This window comes from Hyla sarda, chromosome 1, assembly GCF_029499605.1.
Source record: "Hyla sarda isolate aHylSar1 chromosome 1, aHylSar1.hap1, whole genome shotgun sequence".
Classification (NCBI taxonomy): domain Eukaryota; kingdom Metazoa; phylum Chordata; class Amphibia; order Anura; family Hylidae; genus Hyla; species Hyla sarda.
Window position 1 is genome coordinate 246,186,596 of NC_079189.1, and position 19,031 is coordinate 246,205,626.

Consider the following 19,031-nt stretch of genomic DNA (forward strand, 5'->3'; position numbering starts at 1 on the left):
GATGCCTCAGAAGTTGATCTCCCTCCGCAACACATCATTCCACCTGACTGCCTGATCTCCACTTCTCCTGCCTCCATCAGGCAGACTCCTCCAGGAAAGACCTTTGTTTCTCCACGCCAACGCCTCGGAATCCTCAAATGGGGTCACTCCTCCCATCTCGCAGGTCATGCGGGCATCAAGAAATCTGTGCAACTCATCTCCCGCTTCTATTGGTGGCCGACTCTGGAGACGGATGTTGAGGACTTTGTGCGAGCCTGCACTATCTGTGCCCGGGATAAGACTCCTCGCCAGAAGCCCGCTGGTTTTCTTCATCCTCTGCCTGTCCCCGAACAGCCTTGGTCTCTGATTGGTATGGATTTTATTACTGATCTACCCCCTTCCCGTGGCAACACCGTTATTTGGGTGGTCGTTGATCGATTCTCCAAAATGGCACATTTCATCCCTCTTCCTGGTCTTCCTTCTGCGCCTCAGTTGGCTAAACAATTTTTTGTACACATTTTTCGCCTTCACGGGTTGCCTACGCAGATTGTCTCAGATAGAGGGGTCCAATTCGTGTCTAAATTCTGGAGGGCTCTCTGTAAACAACTCAAGATTAAATTAAATTTTTCCTCTGCATATCATCCCCAGTCCAATGGACAAGTAGAAAGAATTAACCAGATCCTGGGTGATTATTTGCGACATTTTGTTTCCTCCCGCCAGGATGACTGGGCAGATCTCCTTCCATGGGCCGAATTTTCGTATAACTTCAGGGTCTCTGAATCTTCCTCCAAATCCCCATTTTTCGTGGTGTACGGCCGTCACCCTCTTCCCCCCCTCCCTACCCCCTTGCCCTCTGGTCTGCCCGCTGTGGATGAAATTTCTCGTGACCTTTCCATTATATGGAGAGAGACCCAAAATTCTCTTTTACAGGCTTCTTCACGCATGAAGAGGTTCGCGGATAAGAAGAGAAGAGCTCCCCCCGTTTTTTCCCCTGGAGACAAGGTATGGCTCTCCGCTAAATATGTCCGCTTCCGTGTCCCTAGCTACAAGTTGGGACCACGCTATCTTGGTCCTTTCAAAATTTTGTGTCAAATTAATCCTGTCTCTTATAAACTTCTTCTTCCTCCTTCTCTTCGTATCCCTAATGCCTTTCACGTCTCTCTTCTCAAACCACTCATCCTCAACCGTTTTTCTCCCAAATCTGTTCCTCCCACTCCTGTTTCCGGCTCCTCGGACGTCTTCTCAGTCAAGGAAATTTTGGCTGCCAAAAAGGTCAGAGGGAAAAATTTTTTTTTAGTTGACTGGGAGGGTTGTGGTCCTGAAGAGAGATCCTGGGAACCTGAGGACAACATCCTTGACAAAAGTCTGCTCCTCAGGTTCTCAGGCTCCAAGAAGAGGGGGAGACCCAAGGGGGGGGGTACTGTTACGCCGAGCGCTCCGGGTCCCCGCTCCTCCCCGGAGCGCTCGCTTCACTCCCTCCGCTGCAGCGCTCCGGTCACGTCCTCTGACCCGGGGCGCTGCGATCCTGCTGCCAGCCGGGATGCGATTCGCGATGCGGGTAGCGCCCGCTCGCGATGCGCACCCCGGCTTCCCTACCTGACTCGCTCCCCGTCTGTTCTGTCCCGGCGCGCGCGGCCCCGCTCCCTAGGGCGCGCGCGCGCCGGGTCTCTGCGATTTAAAGGGCCACTGCGCCGCTGATTGGCGCAGTGGTTCCAATTAGGGTTTTCACCTGTGCACTTCCCTATATTACCTCACTTCCCTTGCACTCCCTTGCCGGATCTTGTTGCCTTAGTGCCAGTGAAAGCGTTCCTTGTGTGTTCCTTGCCTGTGTTTCCAGACCTTCTGCCGTTGCCCCTGACTACGATCCTTGCTGCCTGCCCCGACCTTCTGCTACGTCCGACCTTGCTTCTGCCTACTCCCTTGTACCGCGCCTATCTTCAGCAGCCAGAGAGGTGAGCCGTTGCTAGTGGATACGACCTGGTCACTACCGCCGCAGCAAGACCATCCCGCTTTGCGGCGGGCTCTGGTGAAAACCAGTAGTGGCTTAGAACCGGTCCACTAGCACGGTCCACGCCAATCCCTCTCTGGCACAGAGGGTCCACTACCTGCCAGCCGGCATCGTGACATATATGCATATATACATGCAAAAGATTGCATGTTTTACCCCCCTATGGGGGCTAAAAAATAAAGTGTTAAAAAAAGTTAATAAAAGTGAATTAATCCCTTCCTAATAAAAGTTTAAATCCCCCTTTTTCCCATTTTTAAAAAATAAAATAATGAGATAAAAAATAAAAATAATCATATGTAGAACCACCACGTGCGTAAATCTCCGAGCTATTAAAATATAAGGGTAGCAAAACTGCAGTTGATGGCGTACACATAAAAAAATACCTAAGTCCAAAATTGTGCATTATTGGTCACTTCATATATCATAAAAAAAATTCATAAAAAGCCCACGGAGCATAAAATGAGCCTTCATATATCCCCGTTTGTGGAAAAATAAAAAAGTTATAGGGGTCAGAAGATGACAATTTTAAGGCTGCTTTCACACTACAAAATTCTCCATTTTTTAACATCCGTAGGAAGATCCGTGTGAAAATCAGCTGAAAACGTCAGTAACAAAATTCTATACGTCCGTTAGAAAATCCCATTATAGTCTATGGGATTTTCTAATATCCATATGAATCCGTTATAGTCCGTTATTGATAACGGACGTTAGTTTGTTACGGAAGATAGTTACGGAAGAAATAGTTCATGAACTATTTCTTCCGTAACTATCTTCCGTAACAAACTAACGACCGTTATCAATAACGGACTATAACGGATTCATACGGATATTAGAAAATCCCATAAACTATAATGGGATTTTCTAACGGATGTATAGAATTTTGTTACTGCCGTTTTCAGCTGATTTTTACACGGATCTTCCTACGGATGTTTAAAAACGGAGGATTTTGTAGTGTGAAAGCAGCCTAAACATACTCATTTTGGTGCATGTAGTTATAATTTTTTTAAAGTAGTAAAATAAAATAAAACCTACATAAATTGGGTATTCTATAATCGTATGGACCTATAAAATAAAGATAAGATGTCATTCTTTCCAAGAAGTGCACTGCGTAGAAACGGAAGCCCCCAGAAGTTACAAAATGGTTTTGTTTTTTAAAATTTCACCCTACAAATAATTTTGTTTTGTTTTGCCGCAGATTGTTATAAAATAAATTATGTCATTACAAAGGACAATTGGTGATGCAAAAAGCAAGCCATTATATGGGTCTGTGGGTGCAAAATTTAAAGCGTTAAGATTTTTAGAAGTGGAGTAGGAAAAAACATAAGTGCAAAAGCGAAAATTGGCCTGGTCCTTAACCCTGTTAAGGACACAGGGTGTACCTGTATGCCCTGCACCCGCTCCCCCACTATGACGCGGGATCACGAGCTGATCCCGCGTCATAGCAGGTCAGTCCCGGCTGTCAACGACCCGTGGCTAATACCGGACTTCACCGATCGTGGTGATGTCCGGTATTCACCCCATAGACGCGGCGATCAAAGTTGATCGCTGTGTCTAAAATAAAAAATAATTCCTTCCTGGCAGCTCAGTGGGGCTGATTGGGATTACTGCGGTAAAACCACGGTGCCCTGATCAGATGAGAGGACACAAGGAGGTTCCCTACCTTCCTCCTCGTTGTCCGATCGGCGATCTATTGCTCTATGCCTGAGATCCAGGCTAGAGCAGAAAAGCACCGATAACACTGATCAATGGCATAGCATTGATCAGTGTATGCAATTAAAAGATTGCATGTTATAGTCCCCTATGGGGGCTGTAAATGTGTAAAAAAAACAAAATAGAAAAAAAAAGTTAATAAATGTGATTTAACCCTTTCCCTAATAAAAGTTTAAATCACCCCCCTTTTTCCATAAAAAAAAAAACATGTAAACAAAAATAAATATAAACATATGTAGTATAGCCGCATGCGTAAATGTCTAACTGAACTATAAAAATATTATGTTAATTAAACAATATGATCAATGGCGTACACGTAAAAAAAACTAAAAAATTCAGTATTTTTGGTCACTTTGTGTACCTTAAAAAAATGTATAAAAAGAGATCAAAAAGTCCCATCAAAACAAAAATGCTACCGATAAAATCTTCAGATCATGGCGCAAAAAATGAGCCCTCATACCGGCCCATATACAGGAAAATAAAAAAGTTATAGGGGTCCAAAAGGACTTTTTTAAACGTACTAATTTTCGTGCAAAAAGTTATAATTTTTTTAACAGTAGTAAAACAAAATCAAACCTATATGAGTTGGATGTCATTTTAATCGTATGGACCTACAGAATAAATATAAGGTGTAATTTTTACTAAAAAATGCACTGCGTAGAAACAGAAGCCCCCAAAATTTACCAAATGGTGGGGTTTTTTCAATTTTGTCTCACAAATAATTTTTTTTGCTAAAATGACTGATGTCATTACAAAGTAAAATTGGTAGCGCAAAAAAACAAGCCCTAATATGGGCCTGTAGGTGGAAAACTGAAAATGCTATGATTTTTAAAAGGTGAGGAGGAGAAAACAAAAGTGCAAAAACTGAAAAACCCTTAGTCCTGAAAGGGTTAAGGTCAAAATGGGCTTGGTCCACAAGGGGTTAACGTAAAGGACCTTTTCTATATTTTCTCTTGGTTAGTCTTCTTTAAATTCTAATAACACAGTCAGTAGAAAATGCTGTCTGCACCACTCCACCATGCATTCAATACGCGATCTCTCTGTACGGGGCCCCGGCTCTCCGCCGAGATAGCGGGTGTCGACCCCCGCACGAAGCGGCGGCCGACACGCCCCCTCAATACATCTCTATGGCAGAGCCGGAGATTGCCGAAGGCAACGCTTCGGCTCTGCCATAGAGTTGTATTGAGGGGGCGTGTCGACCGCCGCTTCGTGCGGAGGTCGACACGCCCCCTTCCCGCGGGCTGTCGGGGCTCCGTACAGGAGATCGCAGGGGGCCCCAGCGGTCGGACCCCCCGTGATGTGCAACTTATCCCCTATCCTTAGGATAGGGGATAAGTTGTTCACCACTGGGTCACCACTGGACTACTCCTTTTAACCATTAGTGCATATGCCAAGTAATCTATTTAGTAACAAATCACAAAACCCAAAGTGACACATAATAAATACATAGAAACTTCTATCCTAAACCAAAAACATCTATCCTAAAGCATGACTGTGAAGTGAAACAAGCATGTTGTTGGTATAGTGCATCCTAGTTTGTATACCCCGCTCCAAGCAATAAAGCAGCAAGTTTTGCAAGAAGCGTTCTGGGTGCCGTTTCATTCTTCCTCCACAAGGTACTCTTTAAATTCTGTTCAATAAATATTAATTCCCCCTAAAAGAGGTACTCCGGCCCTGGGACATCTTATTCCCTATCCAAAGGATAGGGGATAAGATGCCTGATTACGGAGGTCCTGCTGCTGGTGACCCCCCGCAGTCTTTCATGCAGCACCCCATTATCATCAGCCTCCAGAGCGAACATCTCTCCGGGTCTGATGAATCACGATCACGGGGCCGGAGTATCGTGACGCCACAGCTCCATCCCCATGTGACGTCAAGCTCCGCTCCCTCAATGCAAGCCTATGGGAGGGGGTGTGGCAGCTGTTATGCCCCCTCCCATAGGCTTGCATTGAGGGGGCTATCCTTTGAATAAGGGATAAGATGTCTTTGGGCCAGAGTACCTCTTTAACCTTTATAATTTTATAGATTTTATTGTTTTTACTTTTTTGTTGTTCTTGCTTCCATTGACCTTTAATAATACCACCAGATTTGCCTCTTTTACACCATGTAGACTGAAGTGTATTGCTGGAAATGAGGAGTTCCAGACAGCAAATTTAATGTTTCCATGATGCTGTGTTTGGGCACACAATGATGTGAAAGCATTTACCCAGAGTCACGCATACTGCCGGGCTCAACCATGCAGTCAGGAAGGAATTCCAAGATATTAACATCTGCATGGCTACTGTGTTTACTGAATTAATTCTTTAACAACAAAGCAAAAACCACCAATGCCACAGCACATAAAAAGGTATTAAAAAGGTTGTAAAATGGGGAGTTCATTTAACTTAAAGCTGTATTTGAGCTACTTAAGAGTACCTATATATTTATTTCATAATGTCACAAAAAGACATAAAAAAGTTATAGTACTTTTATGAGGCTGATAAGGCCTTAAAGGGAAGCTGCACATAGAAAATGCAGACCAATCTGCAGGCATCATGTTATAGAGCAGGAGTCTTGCAGAATGATATAGTTTTGTGGGACAGTTTCCAATATTATTTGATATTTACTGATGTAATTATCTGTTCATTCTGGGCTATGTAGTCAAGTGGGTGGACCTGCTTAACCCCTTGCTGCAGTACGCCATCTTTAAAAAGTGCAGCAGCACAGCTGGGGTATAAAGGGAGTTCAGGAGCTGAGCTGGCTTCATACATACTTAAGATTGTTTCAAGCATGTGATGCTCCTTTAACCCCTTAAGGACCACAGGTTTTTCAGTTTTTGCACTTTCGTTTTTTCCTACTCACCTTTTAAAAATCGGAATGCTTGCAATTTTGCACCTAAAAATCCATATGGTGGCTTATTTTTTTGCGCCACCAATTCTACTTTGCAGTGACATTAGTCATTTTACCCAAAAATTTACGGCGAAACGGAAAAAAAATCATTGTGCAACAAAATTGAAGAAAAAACGCCATTTTGTAAATTTTGGGGGCTTCTGTTTCTACACAGTACATTTTTCTTTATTCTGTAGGTCCATATGATTAAAATGATACCCTACTTATATAGGTTTGATTTTGTCGTACTTCTGAAAAAAATCATAACTACATGCAGGAAAATGTATATGTTTAAAATTGTCATCTTCTGATCCCTATAACTTTTTTATTTTTCCGCGTACGGGCCGGTATGAGGGCTAATTTTTTGCACCGTGATCTGAAGTTTTTAGTGGTACCATTTTTGTATTGATCGGACTTTTTGATCGCTTTTTATTCATTTTTTCATGATATAAAAAGTGACCAAAAATACGTTATTTTGGACTTTGGATTACTTTGCACGTACGTCATTGACCTTGCAGTTTAATTAATGATATATTTTTATAGTTCGGACATTGACGCACGCGTCAATACCACATATGTTTATATTTATTTTCATTTACATGTTTTTTTTTGGGGGGGGGAAAGGGGGGTGATGTGGACTTTTATTAGGGATAGGGTTAAATGACATTTATTAACTTTTTTTTTTTTACACTTTTTTTTTTGCAGTGTTATAGCTCCCATAGGGGGCTATAACACTGCACACACTGATCTTTTACACTGATGACCGCAAAGCCATAGCTGTGCATTGGTCAGTGTTATCGGTGGTTGATTGCTCAAGCCTGCATCTCAAGCTTGGAGCAATCAATCGTCGAACGGACGCGCCGTGGGAAGGTGAGTGACCCTCCGCTCGCGTCCTAGCTGATCGGGACACTGCATTTTCATTTTCACCGCATTTTCACCCGATATGTCTAAACCAGAAAAAGCCATCACTGATAAATGGTAGCACACCCAGTATAATTAATTGAAAATGTTTATTGATACAAAAAATACATTAGAACATGCAATTGCACACAAGGAAGAAATTAAAAGCAATAAAATCTCTGACTAACTAAAGCCAGCACACAACTAGGGGAGGGGCCATGAACCCCCTCTCTTACCTGACACCTGTCCTCAATAATGCAATAAACGACCTATGTGTCGGGTCTGCAGATCATATACAAAGAACAGTAATGCAGAAAGCAATGATATCAATAAGGGGTATGTATCACAATAATAATATAACCAACCATACACTAACTGACTGCAACATTGCACTGTGTTGGGTTACCACCCAGACCAGACATCAAGGGCCAAATGAAGATGGAAGACTGAAGGAGGACAGTGTCAACAGGGGTTCATGGCCCCTCCCCTAGTTGTGTGCTGGCTTTAGTTAGTCAGAGATTTTATTGCTTTTAATTTCTTCTTTGTGTGCAATTGCATGTTCTAATGTATTTTTTGTATCAATAAACATTTTCAATTAATTATACTGGGTGTGGTACCATTTATCAGTGATGGCTTTTTCTGGTTTAGACATTCTGTTGTTTTTTCACTGGGTAGCACCCTGCTTGCACTAGGTTGAGCCCCTCCTGTCTTTTTGTGTTTTCACCCGATATGACACGAGGGTCACCGCGTGACCCCGCGTTATATCGCGGGAGCTGGGCAAGGACGTAAATATACGTCCTTGGTTGTTAAGGGGTTAAACTACTGGGGCACGTAACTGGTGTGGGCAATATAAAAATCACACCTGAAAGCAGAGAAAAAGGAGATAAGTTAACTTAGTCTTTGCATTGTGTGTATGTGTGTACCACACTAAGCATGGACAACAGAAAGAGGAGAAGAGAACTTGAGAACCAAAATTGTGGAAAAATATCAACAATCTCAAGGTTACAAGTCCATCTCCAGAGATCTAGATTTGCCTTTGTCCACAGTGCGCAACATTATAGAGAAGTTTGCAACTCATGGCACTGTAGCTAATCTCCCTAGGCGTGAATGTAAGAGAAAAATTGATGAAAGGTGTCAACCCAGGATAGTCCGGAAGATGGATAAGCAGCCCCAAACAAGTTCCAAAGATATTCAAGCTGCCCTGTCAGTGTCAGCGCAAACTATCCATCAACATTTAACCTGTTGGGGACGGAGAGTGTACCTGTATGGCCTCCGCCCACTCCCTTTCTATAACGAGGGGCTACCCTGTCATAGCGGGTCAGGCCCGGCCTCTAACAACGGACGGGACCTGTGGCTAATAGCGCGCAGCACTGATCATGGTGCTGCGCGCTATTAACCCTTTAGACGCGGCGTTCAAGGTTGAACGCCACTTCTAAAATGAAAGTAAACTGCTTCCCAGCTAGCTCAGTGGGCTGTTCGGGATCGCTGCGGCGAAATCGAGGCATCCCAAACAGCTGTAGGACACGAGGAGGGTCCCCTACCTTCCTCCTCGCTGTCCGATTGCCGAATGACTGCTCAGTGCCTGAGATCCAGGCATGAGCAGTCAAGCGGCAGAATCATTGATCAATGGTTTTCTATGAGAAACCATTGATCAATGTAAAAGATCAGTGTGTGCAGTGTTATAGCCCCCTATGGGAGCTATGACACTGAAAAAAAAAAAAGTGAAAACAAAAGTGAATAAAGATAATTTAACCCCTTCCCTAATAAAAGTTTGAATCACCCTCCTTTTCTCATATAAAAAAAACCTGTGTAAATAAAAACAAACATATGTGATATCACCGCGTGCGGAAATGTCTGAATTATAAATATATATTGTTAATTAAACTGCATGGTTGATGGCGTACGTGCAAAAAAATTCCAAAGTCCAAAATAGCGTATTTTTGGTTACTTTTTATATCATGAAAAAATTTATAAACAGTGATCAAAAAGTCCGAACAATACAAAAATCATACCGCTAAAAACTTCATATCACAGCACAAAAAATGAGCCCTCATACTGCCCTGTACGCAGAAGAAAAAAAAGTTATAGGGGTCAGAAGATGACAATTTTAAACGTATACATTTTCCTGCATATAGTTATGATTTTTTCCAGAAGTACGACAAAATCAAACCTATATAAGTTGGGTATCATTTTAATCATATGGACCTACAGAATAAAGATAAGGTGTCATTTTTACCGAAAAAATGTACTGCGTAGAAATCGAAGCCCCCAAATGTTACAAAATGGCGTTTTTTCTTCAATTTTGTTGCACAATGATTTTCTTTTCTGTTTTGCTGTAGATTTTTGGGTTAAATGACTGATGTCATTACAAAGTAGAATTGGTGGCGCAAAAAATAAGCCATCATATGGATTTTTAGGTGCAAAATTGAAAGGGTTATGATTTTTAAAAGGTAAGGAGGAAAAAACTAAAATGCAAAAATGGAAAAACACTCCGTCCCCAAGGGGTTAAGGAAAAACTACTAAAGGTGGGCGTTCCACATTATTAAGCAGAGCACCATTTTCAAGCAATATGGGGAAGAAAAAAAGATCTCTCTGCTGCCAAAAAGAGTGAAATAGTTCAATGCCTTGGACAAGGTATGAAATCATTAGATATTTCATGAAAACTTAAGCAACATCATTGCACTATTGAGAGATTTGTGGCTGATTCAGAGCACAGACGAGTTCGTGCAGATAAAGGCACATTGAGGAAGATTTCTGCATCGGATCAAGAGAGCAGCTGCTAAAATACCATTTCTTAGCAGCAAACAGATATTTGAAGCTGCTGGTGCCTCTGGAGTCCCACGGACATCAAGGTGTAGAGTCCTCCAGAGTCTTGCAACTGTACATAAACCTTCTATTCGGCCACCACTAACCAATGCTCACAAGCAGAAACAGCTGCATTGGGCAGAAAAATACATGAAGACTAATTTTCAAACAGTCCTGTTCACTGATGAGTGCCGTTTAACCCTGGATGGTCCAGATGGATGGTGTAGTGGATGGTTGGTAGATGGCCATCCTGTTCCAACAAGGCTGCGACGTCAGCAAGGAGTTGGTGGAGTCATGTTTTGGGCCGGAATCATGGGAAGAGAGCTGGTCGGCCCCTTAAGGGTCCTGAAGGTGTAAAGATGACCTCTGCAAAGTATGTGGAGTTTCTGGCTGACCACTTTCTTCCCTGGTACAGAAGGAAGAACTATGCTTTCCGTTATAAAAATCTACTTCATGCATGGCAATGCACCAAATAATACCTCTAAATCAATGGCTGCTATGGGGCTAAAAGGAGAGAAAGTCATAGTGTGTCTGTCACGATGCCGGCTGGCAGGTAGTGGATCCTCTGTGCCAGAGAGGGATTGGCGTGGACCGTGCTAGTGGACCGGTTCTAAGCCACTACTGGTTTTCACCAGAGCCCGCCGCAAAGCGGGATGGTCTTGCTGCGGCGGTAGTGACCAGGTCGTATCCACTAGCAACGGCTCACCTCTCTGGCTGCTGAAGATAGGCGCGGTACAAGGGAGTAGGCAGAAGCAAGGTCGGACGTAGCAGAAGGTCGGGGCAGGCAGCAAGGATCGTAGTCAGGGGCAACGGCAGAAGGTCTGGAAACACAGGCAAGGAACACACAAGGAACGCTTTCACTGGCACTAAGGCAACAAGATCCGGCCAGGGAGTGCAAGGGAAGTGAGGTAATATAGGGAAGTGCACAGGTGATACCCTAATTGGAACCACTGCGCCAATCAGCGGCGCAGTGGCCCTTTAAATCGCAGAGACCCGGCGCGCGCGCGCCCTAGGGAGCGGGGCCGCGCGCGCCGGGACAGAACAGACGGGGAGCGAGTCAGGTAGGGGAGCCGGGGTGCGCATCGCGAGCGGGCGCTACCCGCATCGCGAATCGCATCCCGGCTGGCAGCGGGATCGCAGCGCCCCGGGTCAGAGGACGTGACCGGAGCGCTGCAGCGGAGAGAGTGAAGCGAGCGCTCCGGGGAGGAGCGGGGACCCGGAGCGCTCGGCGTAACAGTACCCCCCCCCTTGGGTCTCCCCCTCTTCTTGGAGCCTGAGAACCTGAGGAGCAGACTTTTGTCAAGGATGTTGTCCTCAGGTTCCCAGGATCTCTCTTCAGGACCACAACCCTCCCAGTCTACTAAAAAAAAATTTTTCCCTCTGACCTTTTTGGCAGCCAAAATTTCCTTGACCGAGAAGACGTCCGAGGAGCCGGAAACAGGAGTGGGAGGAACAGATTTGGGAGAAAAACGGTTGAGGATGAGTGGTTTGAGAAGAGAGACGTGAAAGGCATTAGGGATACGAAGAGAAGGAGGAAGAAGAAGTTTATAAGAGACAGGATTAATTTGACACAAAATTTTGAAAGGACCAAGATAGCGTGGTCCCAACTTGTAGCTAGGGACACGGAAGCGGACATATTTAGCGGAGAGCCATACCTTGTCTCCAGGGGAAAAAACGGGGGGAGCTCTTCTTTTCTTATCCGCGAACCTCTTCATGCGTGAAGAAGCCTGTAAGAGAGAATTTTGGGTCTCTCTCCATATAATGGAAAGGTCACGAGAAATTTCATCCACAGCGGGCAGACCAGAGGGCAAGGGGGTAGGGAGGGGGGGAAGAGGGTGACGGCCGTACACCACGAAAAATGGGGATTTGGAGGAAGATTCAGAGACCCTGAAGTTATACGAGAATTCGGCCCATGGAAGGAGATCTGCCCAGTCATCCTGGCGGGAGGAAACAAAATGTCGCAAATAATCACCCAAGATCTGGTTAATTCTTTCTACTTGTCCATTGGACTGGGGATGATATGCAGAGGAAAAATTTAATTTAATCTTGAGTTGTTTACAGAGAGCCCTCCAGAATTTAGACACGAATTGGACACCTCTATCCGAGACAATCTGCGTAGGCAACCCGTGAAGACGAAAAATGTGTACAAAAAATTGTTTAGCCAACTGAGGCGCAGAAGGAAGACCAGGAAGAGGGATGAAATGTGCCATTTTGGAGAATCGATCAACGACCACCCAAATAACAGTGTTGCCACGGGAAGGGGGTAAATCAGTAATAAAATCCATACCAATCAGAGACCAAGGCTGTTCGGGGACAGGCAGAGGATGAAGAAAACCAGCGGGCTTCTGGCGAGGAGTCTTATCCCGGGCACAGATAGTGCAGGCTCGCACAAAGTCCCCAACATCCGTCTCCAGAGTCGGCCACCAATAGAAGCGGGAGATGAGTTGCACAGATTTCTTGATGCCCGCATGACCTGCGAGATGGGAGGAGTGACCCCATTTGAGGATTCCGAGGCGTTGGCGTGGAGAAACAAAGGTCTTCCCTGGAGGAGTCTGCCTGATGGAGGCAGGAGAAGTGGAGATCAGGCAGTCAGGTGGAATGATGTGTTGCGGAGGGAGATCAACTTCTGAGGCATCCGAGGAACGAGAGAGAGCATCGGCCCTAATGTTCTTATCGGCAGGACGAAAGTGAATCTCAAAATTAAATCGGGCAAAGAACAGAGACCACCGGGCCTGGCGAGGATTCAGCCGTTGGGCAGACTGGAGGTAGGAGAGGTTCTTGTGGTCGGTGTAGATAATAACAGGAGAACTTGATCCCTCCAGCAGATGCCTCCATTCCTCAAGTGCTAATTTAATGGCTAGAAGCTCTCGATCCCCGATGGAGTAGTTCCTCTCCGCTGGAGAGAAGGTCCTAGAGAAAAAACCACAAGTGACAGCATGCCCGGAAGAATTTTTTTGTAGAAGAACAGCTCCAGCTCCCACTGAGGAGGCATCAACCTCCAATAGGAAGGGTTTGGAAGGGTCAGGTCTGGAGAGGACGGGAGCCGAAGAAAAGGCAGACTTGAGTCGTTTAAAGGCGTCTTCTGCTTGAGGAGGCCAGGACTTGGGATCAGCACTTTTTTTGGTTAAAGCCACGATAGGAGCCACAATGGTAGAAAAATGTGGAATAAATTGCCTGTAATAATTGGCGAACCCCAAAAAGCGTTGGATAGCACGGAGTCCGGAGGGGCGTGGCCAATCTAAGACGGCAGAGAGTTTGTCTGGATCCATCTGTAGTCCCTGGCCAGAGACCAAATAACCTAGAAAAGGAAGAGATTGGCATTCAAACAGACATTTCTCAATTTTGGCATAGAGTTGGTTGTCACGAAGTCTCTGAAGAACCATACGGACATGCTGGCGGTGTTCTTCTAGATTGGCAGAAAAAATTAGGATATCGTCCAGATATACAACAACACAGGAGTATAACAGATCACGAAAAATTTCATTGACAAAGTCTTGGAAGACGGCAGGGGCGTTGCACAGTCCAAAGGGCATGACCAGATACTCAAAGTGTCCATCTCTGGTGTTAAATGCCGTTTTCCACTCGTCCCCCTCTCTGATGCGGATGAGGTTATAGGCGCCTCTTAAGTCCAATTTAGTGAAGATGTGGGCACCTTGGAGGCGATCAAAGAGTTCAGAGATGAGGGGTAAGGGGTAGCGGTTCTTAACCGTGATTTTATTAAGACCGCGGTAGTCAATGCAAGGACGTAGGGAGCCATCTTTTTTGGACACAAAGAAAAATCCGGCTCCGGCAGGAGAGGAGGATTTACGGATAAAGCCCTTCTTTAGATTCTCCTGGACGTATTCGGACATGGCAAGAGTCTCTGGGGCAGAGAGAGGATAAATTCTGCCCCGGGGTGGAGTAGTGCCCGGGAGGAGGTCGATAGGGCAATCATAAGGCCTGTGAGGAGGTAGTGTCTCAGCTTGTTTTTTGCAGAAAACATCCGCGAAGTCCATATAGGCCTTAGGGAGACCGGTTACTGGAGGAACCACAGAGTTACGGCAAGGGTTACTGGGAACCGGTTTTAGACAGTTCTTGGAACAAGAGGACCCCCAACTCTTGATCTCCCCAGTGGACCAATCCAGGGTAGGGGAATGAAGTTGAAGCCAGGGAAGTCCAAGGAGAATTTCCGAGGTGCAATTGGGGAGGACCAAAAGTTCAATCCTCTCATGATGAGATCCGATGCTCATAAGAAGGGGCTCCGTGCGGAAACGTATGGTACAGTCCAATCTTTCATTATTTACACAATTGATGTAGAGGGGTCTGGCGAGACTGGTCACCGGGATGTTGAACCTGTTGACGAGAGAGGCCAAAATAAAATTTCCTGCAGATCCAGAGTCCAAGAAGGCCACAGCAGGGAAGGAGAAGGCAGAGGCAGACATCCGCACAGGCACAGTAAGACGTGGAGAAGCAGAGTAGACATCAAGGACTGTCTCACCCTTGTGCGGAGTCAGCGTACGTCTTTCCAGGCGGGGAGGACGGATAGGACAATCCCTCAGGAAGTGTTCGGTACTAGCACAGTACAGGCAGAGGTTCTCCATACGGCGTCGTGTCCTCTCTTGAGGTGTCAGGCGAGACCGGTCGACCTGCATAGCCTCCACGGCGGGAGGCACAGGAACAGATTGCAGGGGACCAGAGGAGAGAGGAGCCGAGGAGACGAAACGCCTCGTGCGAACAGAGTCCATATCTTGGCGGAGTTCCTGGCGCCTTTCAGAAAAACGCATGTCAATGCGAGTGGCTAGGTGAATGAGTTCATGTAGATTAGCAGGGATTTCTCGTGCGGCCAGAACATCTTTAATGTTGCTGGATAGGCCTTTTTTGAAGGTCGCGCAGAGGGCCTCATTATTCCAGGACAATTCTGAAGCAAGTGTACGGAATTGTACGGCATACTCGCCAACGGAAGAATTACCCTGGACCAGGTTCAACAGGGCAGTCTCAGCAGAAGAGGCTCGGGCAGGTTCCTCAAAGACACTTCGGATTTCCGAGAAGAAGGAGTGTACAGAGGCAGTGACGGGGTCATTGCGGTCCCAGAGCGGTGTGGCCCATGACAGGGCTTTTCCGGACAGAAGACTGACTACGAAAGCCACCTTAGACCTTTCAGTGGGAAACAGGTCCGACATCATCTCCAGATGCAGGGAACATTGGGAAAGAAAGCCACGGCAAAACTTAGAGTCCCCATCAAATTTATCCGGCAAGGATAAGCGTATCCCAGGAGCGGCCACTCGCTGCGGAGGAGGTGCAGGAGCTGGCGGAGGAGATGACTGCTGAAGCTGTGGTAGTAACTGTTGTAGCATAACGGTCAGTTGAGACAGCTGTTGGCCTTGTTGCGCTATCTGTTGTGACTGCTGGGCGACCACCGTGGTGAGGTCAGCGACAACTGGCAGAGGAACTTCAGCGGGATCCATGGCCGGATCTACTGTCACGATGCCGGCTGGCAGGTAGTGGATCCTCTGTGCCAGAGAGGGATTGGCGTGGACCGTGCTAGTGGACCGGTTCTAAGCCACTACTGGTTTTCACCAGAGCCCGCCGCAAAGCGGGATGGTCTTGCTGCGGCGGTAGTGACCAGGTCGTATCCACTAGCAACGGCTCACCTCTCTGGCTGCTGAAGATAGGCGCGGTACAAGGGAGTAGGCAGAAGCAAGGTCGGACGTAGCAGAAGGTCGGGGCAGGCAGCAAGGATCGTAGTCAGGGGCAACGGCAGAAGGTCTGGAAACACAGGCAAGGAACACACAAGGAACGCTTTCACTGGCACTAAGGCAACAAGATCCGGCCAGGGAGTGCAAGGGAAGTGAGGTAATATAGGGAAGTGCACAGGTGATACCCTAATTGGAACCACTGCGCCAATCAGCGGCGCAGTGGCCCTTTAAATCGCAGAGACCCGGCGCGCGCGCGCCCTAGGGAGCGGGGCCGCGCGCGCCGGGACAGAACAGACGGGGAGCGAGTCAGGTAGGGGAGCCGGGGTGCGCATCGCGAGCGGGCGCTACCCGCATCGCGAATCGCATCCCGGCTGGCAGCGGGATCGCAGCGCCCCGGGTCAGAGGACGTGACCGGAGCGCTGCAGCGGAGAGAGTGAAGCGAGCGCTCCGGGGAGGAGCGGGGACCCGGAGCGCTCGGCGTAACAGTGTCCTCCATCCTTCCCTGACCTCAATCCTATTGAGAACCTTTGGAGCATCCAAAAGATCTAAAAGGGTGGGAGGCAGTTTACATCCAAACAGCAGCTCTGGGAGGCTATTCTAAAATCTCAAACAAATTCAAGCAGAAACTGGCCAAAAACTCACAAGTTCAATGGATGCAAGACTTGTGAAGCTGCTATCAAATTAGGGGTCCTCTGTTCAAATGTAACATGATCTGTTAAAATGTGTTAAAAGCTAAAATGTTGTTAAAAATTTGCTTGAAATAGCTTTTGATTTTGGTAAATATGCTGCAAACACAACAAATGACAATTTTGAAACTTACTGTGCGTAATAATTTGGAACAGTGCATTGTTTTTTTATGTTTTTATGTTTAAACAAAAATACTGTTATCATTAGGTGGTTTGTTCAATAACATTTGAATTGTACTCTTGTTAGTTAATAGCATGAGAATTATGCTGACTGTTATTTACATCAATTATTTAGGTAGATGATAAAAATATAATTTGCATAATAATTTGGAACAGGGTGTATATCAATGTCGCCTCTGTAAAACTAAAATAAAAAGTGATCAAAATGTCCAATGTACTCCAAAATGGTACTTCTAAAAACGTCACCTCCTCATGGAGAAAATTTGCTATCTCACAACATTGTCGGTATAAAAAAATACACTCTCAGAAAATAGTGATGCACTAACAAGATTTTGAAAATCAAAAATAGTGTAAAAGTAATAAACCATCAAGTAAAGTACAAAAGTGAACTATTGCCATAATCGTACCCATCTGCAGAATAAAAATCATCATGTCATTGATACTGCATGGTGAACACCATAAAAAAATAATAATAATAATGTTGCCAAAATTACTGCTTTTTGGTAATCCCGCCTCATTAAAAGTGTAATAAAAAGTGGTCAAAATGTCAGACATACCCCAAAATAGAACTATTCAAAACCGCTACTTATCCCACAAAAAAAAAACCTCACACAGCTCCATTGGTAAAAAAAAAAAAAAGATAAAAAAAAAGTTACAGCTTTCAGAATATGGTGACACTTTTTTTTTTACAAACAAAAATGTTTTTTTTGTGATGTAAATAGGATAAACCATAAAAAACGTATATAAATTAGATATCGCCATAATCGTACTGAACAGCAGAACAAAAACAACATGTAATTTATACTGCACCTGCTGTGTTGCAGAAAAAATGTAGAAAAATGGCAAATTTGCAAAAAAAAATGCAATTTTTGAAGTCCACTTCCACTTTGCTTTAATTTCTGTGATACACCTAAAGGGTTAATAAACTTCCCAAAAGCTATTTAAATTACGTTGAGGGGTGCAGTTTTTATAATGGGGTGATTTATAGGGGTTCTTACATACAGGCCTCTCAAATCCACTTCAGAAATGAACTGGTCTCTAAAAAGATCTGATTTCGAAATTCTCTATATTTTGGAAAATTGCTGCCAAACTTCTAAGTCCCACTAAAAAAGTTAAACAACATTTAACAAATGATGCCAACATAAAGTAGACATATTGTAAATGCAAATTAATAACTGATTTATGTTGTATGCCAATCTTTCTTAAGGGTCTATTTACACATACAGTATTCTGTGCAGATTTGATGTGCAGTATTTCAAGTTGTGTTCAGTCAGTCAGTTTACATTGAAATCTGCAGCAGAAAATCCTGCGCATCAAATCTGAACATTAAAGGGGTAGTCCAGGCCCAAATACATCTTATCCCCTATCCAAAGGATAGACAGATGGATGAGCCAAATAGTTCTAGGATGATGTCATCCTGTATGACAGACCACTTCCTCTTACAAATTGAACACTGATTTTCTATGGATCAGGCTGGGGATCACATGACCCAGTTAAAATACAGTGATTCTTTAAAATTAAAACAGGGACATGGATGGGAAGGGGAACAAGGAGGCAATCCAGATCTCAGCACTTCATGGTCTTCAAGAAACCTCTTTGACATCAGAGAATAAAAGTATACTGTTGTTATTGGTAATATAGGTCTAGATATGCTGGATTTGGTCAGTTACAGAATAATGGTAATATGTATGGTGATATTTGCTTCTAGTATAATGGTGTTTAGGGTGCGCTGGTGATGTGACACATCACTGACCAATCACCATTCCTGTAGCGCATGACTCTGCACAGCGCAAGTCTTTAGAAGTGCCTGTCCCTATCCGCAGGCTGCACACAGACCTGTGATGACATGCCTGTGGCTGATAATACTTGGGCCCCCTGGATGTGTGACACCTACTGAAGCCTCAAAGCCTTCACCCAGGGCTTGCAATGATCTTGACAAGTAAGCAAACGGAAAGTCCTTGGTGGGCAGCGGTGGTCCTCTTGTTTGACTGAGCTGGAACTTTAGATGCGCAAATGATAATCTCTGTGCATCTGCCACCTGCAATCCCACTTTTCATGTTGGTACTGCAGGCTTTAAGGGATACTCTGCCCCCAGACATCTTATCCCTTATCCAAAGGATAGGGGATAAGATGTCTGATCGTCTGATCTGGCCGCTGGGGACCCCCGCAATTTCCCTACTGCACCCGGCATTCGCTTAGACTCTGTTTAACTCTGTCAAC

At 45.2% G+C, this 19,031-nt stretch overlaps 1 protein-coding gene and 1 long non-coding RNA gene across 11 annotated transcripts in view; one reads left to right on the forward strand and one right to left on the reverse strand.

Moving 5' to 3' along the window:
- MAST3 (microtubule associated serine/threonine kinase 3) overlaps nt 1-19,031 on the forward strand; it is a 349,606-nt gene that overhangs the window by 144,793 nt on the left and 185,782 nt on the right. The gene's annotated exons all lie outside the window — the stretch shown is intronic.
- The window catches only part of LOC130367553 (uncharacterized), a 45,015-nt gene that overhangs the window by 19,233 nt on the left and 6,751 nt on the right, over nt 1-19,031 (reverse strand). The window lies entirely within an intron of this gene.